Source organism: Nanorana parkeri, unplaced genomic scaffold (assembly GCF_000935625.1).
Source record: "Nanorana parkeri isolate BGI_ZX_2015 unplaced genomic scaffold, ASM93562v1 scaffold778, whole genome shotgun sequence".
Lineage (NCBI taxonomy): Eukaryota > Metazoa > Chordata > Amphibia > Anura > Dicroglossidae > Nanorana > Nanorana parkeri.
Genome location: NW_017307046.1, coordinates 896 through 8,674, shown reverse-complemented (window position 1 = coordinate 8,674; position 7,779 = coordinate 896). Strand labels below are relative to the sequence as shown.

At 46.2% G+C, this 7,779-nt stretch overlaps 1 long non-coding RNA gene across 1 annotated transcript in view; it reads left to right on the top strand.

Moving 5' to 3' along the window:
• Positions 1 to 7,360, top strand: part of LOC108793729 — a 7,693-nt gene extending 333 nt beyond the window's left edge. The window contains exons 2-3 of the long non-coding RNA XR_001941663.1: positions 7,279 to 7,286; positions 7,351 to 7,360. This is a non-coding gene — a long non-coding RNA (uncharacterized LOC108793729). The remainder of the gene's footprint in view (positions 1 to 7,278; positions 7,287 to 7,350) is intronic.
• Positions 7,361 to 7,779: the final 419 nt, after the last annotated feature.

Sequence of the window (7,779 nt, the reverse complement as noted above, 5' to 3'; positions counted from 1 at the left end):
GAAAAACGGTTTCCCCCCCCCCCCCGCGGATGAAGACTCGGATCATGGCATTCCTAGGGACAGCCGGGTACTACAGGAAATGTATCCGCAACTACAGCTCGATAGCCAAACCATTGACAGACCTGACAAAGAAGAACTTACCTAGGTAGGTCCTGTGGTCCCCAGAGTTCGAGGCTGCCTTCAACCGCCTTAAGAATGCTTTAGTCACCACACCTGTACTAGCTGCTCCTGACCCAAATCAATTATTTTGTGTCCACACAGATGCCTCTACTTATGTGTTGGGAGCAGTTTAGTCAAGTGGGCAGTGATGACGACGAATACCCGATGGCCAATATCAGCCGCAAGCTGCTACCTCGGGAGGTTGGGTATGCGGCTATTGAAAAAGAATGTTTGGCCCTGGTGTAGGCCCTGAAGAAATCTCCCTAACGGAGCCACAGACAGCAATAAAAACCTGATAGAGGTTCTAATACCTCTCCACTCTATCCAAAACTAAAAAAAAAAATGTTTTGGCTGCAGTTGTACTTTAATGTGGACAAACACGTAAGATCACAGATGTATGACCACACCAGCCCAGATCCTGGAAAGTGTCATTCTTGACCACTTTGTGACAACCCTACTAGCTCCCATACAACGGTTTGTGGGCAGAGATGACCCAAAGATGTAGACCAGCTGGTGGCCCTGGCGGAGCATTATTTATCCATTGAGGTCTTTCTACAGGGTGCAGTTCCCAAACACTCCCCCTCCAGGAGTCAGAAGACTGCTAGCTGCAACACGTTCACTCTTACTGTAAACTGGGTGAAAAAGCACTTATGGGAAGTGCAGACCCATAGTGTGCTCGAACTGCCACAAACCCGGACATAGGCTGCCAGTCGCCTTTTAAACCAGGTACTCATGGAAGGAACCCTTGCTAGGCGAAGGTCTATAGTCACTAATCCGCATGGCACCCCAGAATAAATAGAGTGAGAAGCAAAAATGTACTATTAGAACTGAGGGTGTCAAAAGGACTGCCTTACTGGATTCTGGTAGTCTGGTTTCCCTGGTGCTAGACTGATCACTGCAGCCTCTTCTACCGCGATCTACCAAATGGGCACCTCTGGTCTAGAGTCTAACCTCCACAATAGGTATACTTTAGGGATGCACTGATATCATTTTTTCAAGATTGAGTACAAATACCGATACTTTTTCTTAACTACTGGCCGATACCAATTACCAATGCCTTTTTTTAGTGTCATGTGACAATTTTTATAAAAACAATGCAGACTAATGATTTTAGGACAGTGGTGGAGTGCTAGGGCCCAGTTGCAGCTGCAACTGAAGACTCGGATCATGGCATTCCTAGGGACAGCCGGGTACTACAGGAAATGTATCCGCAACTACAGCTCGATAGCCAAACCATTGACAGACCTGACAAAGAAGAACTTACCTAGGTAGGTCCTGTGGTCCCCAGAGTTCGAGGCTGCCTTCAACCGCCTTAAGAATGCTTTAGTCACCACACCTGTACTAGCTGCTCCTGACCCAAATCAATTATTTTGTGTCCACACAGATGCCTCTACTTATGTGTTGGGAGCAGTTTAGTCAAGTGGGCAGTGATGACGACGAATACCCGATGGCCAATATCAGCCGCAAGCTGCTACCTCGGGAGGTTGGGTATGCGGCTATTGAAAAAGAATGTTTGGCCCTGGTGTAGGCCCTGAAGAAATCTCCCTAACGGAGCCACAGACAGCAATAAAAACCTGATAGAGGTTCTAATACCTCTCCACTCTATCCAAAACTAAAAAAAAAAATGTTTTGGCTGCAGTTGTACTTTAATGTGGACAAACACGTAAGATCACAGATGTATGACCACACCAGCCCAGATCCTGGAAAGTGTCATTCTTGACCACTTTGTGACAACCCTACTAGCTCCCATACAACGGTTTGTGGGCAGAGATGACCCAAAGATGTAGACCAGCTGGTGGCCCTGGCGGAGCATTATTTATCCATTGAGGTCTTTCTACAGGGTGCAGTTCCCAAACACTCCCCCTCCAGGAGTCAGAAGACTGCTAGCTGCAACACGTTCACTCTTACTGTAAACTGGGTGAAAAAGCACTTATGGGAAGTGCAGACCCATAGTGTGCTCGAACTGCCACAAACCCGGACATAGGCTGCCAGTCGCCTTTTAAACCAGGTACTCATGGAAGGAACCCTTGCTAGGCGAAGGTCTATAGTCACTAATCCGCATGGCACCCCAGAATAAATAGAGTGAGAAGCAAAAATGTACTATTAGAACTGAGGGTGTCAAAAGGACTGCCTTACTGGATTCTGGTAGTCTGGTTTCCCTGGTGCTAGACTGATCACTGCAGCCTCTTCTACCGCGATCTACCAAATGGGCACCTCTGGTCTAGAGTCTAACCTCCACAATAGGTATACTTTAGGGATGCACTGATATCATTTTTTCAAGATTGAGTACAAATACCGATACTTTTTCTTAACTACTGGCCGATACCAATTACCAATGCCTTTTTTTAGTGTCATGTGACAATTTTTATAAAAACAATGCAGACTAATGATTTTAGGACAGTGGTGGAGTGCTAGGGCCCAGTTGCAGCTGCAACCCTGGTAGTCCTGCCACTGACTTCAAGCTGTAGAGGGACTACAAATCCCAGGCATATGTTATACAGCAATTATACAGCAATGCAGAATACCACCATCGATAGAGGACTACAGATCCCAGCAATACATTACATAGAAATGCAGAATACCACCAGGAATAGAGGACTACGAATCCCAGCAATCCATTATAAAGCAATGCAGAATAATATAAAGCTACATACTCTGTATGCTCACCAGGGCTGAGTGGCGTCTTAGGAGGCTGTGCGGGGTCTCAGTAGATTGCGTGGGGTCTTACCAGGGTTGTGCAAACTCTCAGGAGGATGTGCGGGGTCTCACCAAGGCTGCTTGCTGGTGGGTCCTGCCAGGGCAGCGTGCGGGTAGATCTCACCAGGGCAGCGTGCGGGTGGGTCCCGCTAGGGTTGCGTGCGGGTCCCACCAGGGCTGCGTGCGGTTGTGTACCGCCAGGGCTGCGTGCGGGTGTGTACCGCCAGGGCTGCGTGCGGGTAGGGCTCGCCAGGGCTGCGTGCGGGGTTCACCAAGGCTGGATGGTATCACCAGGGCTGCCTGCAGGGTCTCACCATTTTTGCGCAGTGTCACCAGGGCTGGGTCTCAACATGGCTGAGTGGTGTCACCATGGCAGTGCGGTGTCAACAGGGCTGCATGCAGGGTCTCACTCAGACTCTGCAGTGTCACTATGGCTGTGCGGTGTCAACATGGCTGTGCGGGTCTCACCATGGCTGCGCGGGTCTCACCATGGCAGTGCAGTGTTACCAGGGCTGTGCGGTGTCAACAGGGTTGCATGCATGATCTCACCAGGGCTGTGCGGTTTCACCATGACTGTGCGCTCTCACCAGGGCTGTGTGCTGGTCTCACCAGGGCTATGCAGGCGGGTGCAGTGCCACCCAGACTGCGTGCATGTCGCGGCAGGGCTTTATGGACTGGTGCGGTCTGACCATTGCTGTGTCGGGTTTCCTCATTGATGTTCGGGTGGGAGCGGGGCAGGAAGGAGGAGGAGGTACCGGACTTGCGTTGTAAACAGGCAGGCGCTGCAAGGTGCCCAGCAGGTTCCCCTGAGGTCCCCAGCAAGCATGGGACCTTACGGCAGCCGAACCTGTGTGCTTTCTTGCTTCAGCTAATAATAACCCTCAGATGCAATATTGCTTACAAAACTCATAGACAATTGTAACAAATGCAGTTAGTGTGCAAGTGCATCTAATATATAACCTAGCAAAAAATGGTTCCTTCTTTTAAAACATATACAATTATTAAAAGATAAACTGAAGACTCCAGCTAAATACGAGGGAGCAGCATCTTGTATGAGAGTAATCTGTAATTCTGCAATGGAGCTGAATAAAAATACACACTGCATAATATGCTGGAGCTTTATAAATAAAGGATAAATATAGGATAATAATACCCATCATGCTCTGCTGTCAGGTGCTGGGGAGCTGCTGAGGATTTCCGTACAGCAAGGTTTGAGAGGACTTGAATCCAGGACACAGATCTTTCTGCATATGTAATACATGGTCTCAGTATGTAGCTCTAGTTAAAGCCATTAAACTGCTGAATCACTGCTGATGATGAAACTCCCTCTGGAGACTAACAATGAAAAACAGTGCTGCTTCCTCCACTGACCCCTTACCCCACTCTACGGGAAGAAGAAGATAGCAAGATTAATTTATCACTATCTCATGAATGGCAAAAAAATAGCGAAACTGGACTTATTGTAGGCTAGTGAGTAAAGACCTTCACATTTTTGTTATGCTCCTTTTGACAACTGTGCATCCAGATTTTGCTGATTTAATGGGTATCCTTGTAATTATCTTAAAATACTGGGATCTCTTGATTGCCCATGAGTAGGAGTCCGTCACAGTGGACTCGGGGTACAAAATCTCTAAGCTCCCCAGTGGCAGGAGTCCAAAGGACATGACACTGAGGTGTGAACTGTGCTGCAGCCGGGAAAAATCCCAACAATATTGCCGGGGGTCAACCCCGCTCCCTGATTGACAGCTGGCTCTGCCTCTTTAGAGCCAGAGCCAGCTGTGCCCAAACCCTTCCCTTCAATGAGACTGTCACAGGTCGGCTCAGTAGATCGGGAGGTGAGTGTACACATACCGGCATTTGCTCACCTCTCGATCCTGTCACGGCTCTCTGCCGTGACAGGGGAGGGGCTGGATTCCCCCCGCTCCGATCCGCCAGCGCTGACTGGCGGTACGGACGGGGGAGGGGGCGGGTACAGCTGGCCTTTAGATAGGCAGAGCCAGCTGTCAGTCACGCAGCTGGGTGGATCCCGGCACAATTGTCGGGATCAGCTTCAGCTGCGGTGCCTCAGTATACTGAGCCTAGGGTGACGGGAGGACGCTAGTTTGTGTCCTCCCATTACCCTGAGAACTATGGGGAAAAGCCTTAACCCGATAGTTATCCTTTATCCTTGTAGTGCAGGAGTATCCCCACTGCAAGGGTTAATAATCATTTTTCCTGGAGCTCTTTTTTTTAAAAAGTCCCATCGTTCTAACTTTTTTGTTTGTAAAAATAAATACTGCATTTTCCCCTTATGACACTTTCAGTCCAAATTTTCAAACACCAGTTCACCATTTCCCCAGTACACTAGTAAGAAGGTGTACGGCTCCCAAAAGAAGCCCAATAGGACTCTATGTACAAATGTCAGTACAATTGTAAAAGAGGTTTTGACCTGGATCTGAATAATAGGTGCCACACCCCTGGTAATAGTTACCAAAAAATGAGAAGAAAAGTGGGGTTTTGGAAGCACCAGAATGACCACTCCGGACAAAAATAGTATATAAAAAATATATTTTTAATAATGATATTTTAAAAATGTTTATTTATTAATTTCTAATCAAAATTTGAATCATGTCTTCTCTATAAACATCTATACTGTGAATGGAAGGTTTTTTGTGTAGGGAATGAGCATAGAGGGATTTATCTACTCAGCTGGTTACTTTTATGAATAGGCTATGAGCCTCTTTTTTTTATTTCATTATTAAAAATATATTTTTTATATACTATTTTTGTCCGGAGTTGTCATTCTGGTGCTTCCAAACCCCCACTTTTCTTCTCATTATTTGCTAAATATCAGTACAACACTGTTTTAAAAATGGGCCCCAGCATGCCATTGTCTAGGATTCTAAAAAGATTTGATAAGAAGAACGGAATGAATAGAATGAACAGTGTGTTTGATCATTTGGGGACCAACAAGCTGAGAGCTTCCATTTTTTTTTTTTAGTGCATAGCTGTTTCTTTCATTCTGATGCTTTGAGTTTGTTAAGTCTCACTAGTGCAGGATATGGAAATCCCGCCATCTGCAAGGTAAGCCTTGTGATGCAAAATAAGAAGCAAATTTATGGTGAGTTGGGTCAATACGCATCCCATTTTTCACGTTGCCTAGGAGGCCCCCAAACTGGCTTTACATATGCTGGCTTTTTTGAAGACTCATCCTCTCCTTTTGCTTTTCTCAATGCAATGCTGGAGCCCCAGTGACCTTCTAAGGCACCTTGTCATTACCATATGAGACACAGGGAAAGGGAGGAGCCCCATCTAGGCTCTGACTTTCAGAAAGTCAGTATTTGTATAGGCAGTTTGAGAAAGAGAACACCAGGGTGCTCAGAAGGCCTAGAAAAACTGGATAAATATAGTGGCACTGTTAAATTTTAAAAAAAAATCCCCTCTGGGTGATCAATGTACATTGCAAGGGTTTTACCAAACGTTGTACCAGATCGCTACCTAGTTCTGTTCTGAAGAAATAGCTGCTTGTTTCACCAAGTCCCTTGCAAACTGATTCCTAAAATGGGAGGTTCTGGGTTCATTATAATCACCTGGTGGAGGAAAGTTGTGTCCCTTTATAAGTAATTAACCCTTAGCGAGTATCTCACCTGGTTTTCAGGAACATACTTGCTCCGTTTCCCTCCACTTCAGCCACTCCTGGTGGGCCCTCTTGCAACGAAAATGTTTCTTCTGTAGCTGCATGCCAGCAACAGTATTCACTTTGTGTGGCCAAGTATGTCCACTAATCAGAGTGAGTTGGCACATACCCTAATTGGTCAAGCTCACTTTGTAGTTAGGGCAACTTGCTCCACGCTTAAGTTTCCCATCATACAGTTTGCTATGATTTAGGTGCTCACTTTGCTTTTCCTGACCTTTTGTGTCCAGTGTGCCCTGATCCCTGATATCTACTGATCATGTGTTAGCTTCTCGGTATGAAGCTCAGTCATGGCTATCACTGGTCATGACTTCTGGTTGCTCTTCCCACCTGTACTTCTCTATTGCCCTCCTTAGCCTGATCCAAATCACGAACTTTAATGTTTCTCTACTCCAGCCAGTCTAGAGGTTGGTTGCCCCAAGCCCCGATCGGTTGAACCGCACAGCACAAAAATACTATTCCACCATTAGGGGTTCCTGGTACCTATAGAGCCTGCACATTGCTGTTCACAGATTCCTTTCCTGTTTGAGGTGTCCTCAGCCATTCCAGCTAATGTACCAATACCTAACACTCATCCTTACTTTGCTCAGGGAGAATCTGTCACTTTCACATTCCAAATAAAGAAAAATGTTCTCTTGTTTAGACAGCTCCCACCTATTGATACTTTGCCTTGCCCCACTGCTGCTCATTTCCTCAGTGGGAACACTGAGAATTCCCAGCATGTGACCTCCCCTCTTCCTACCAGGGAGGGGTGTAGGTTATTAACTCTGTGCCAGCTCTGACAAAGATTAACAAGGTGTTTAATAGGTAAAGTAATGGAGTGCTTGATCGCTGGTTCAGAATGGACCTCTTAATTGGGTGTGAGATGTTTCTGGTAGGCAGTTCTCTCAAGTACAAGGGACATAGTTAGGGCCTTGGAGCACATGTTAAGAATAAGTAGACAGAGGAGCACTACAATATTGCGGTAGTCCTGAGATTGAGCAAAAACATTGTACAATTAACAGTCAGAGCATTTGGGAAATCCACTTTATTAAGGGGGGCGCTTTAGAAGCCACCCTTCATCAGGGTTACTATATAACAAATATGCCTTAAATCCATACCATAAAGATAGCATGTGTGCACCAATATACCAATGGTTTTAAGGACTATATGCTATAGGCTGTCACTTTTCCTAAAAATGGGAATTTGTAATGAAAATATACTATAACCTTTAGGGTAGGTTCACACCATTTTCTGGACCAGACCAAATG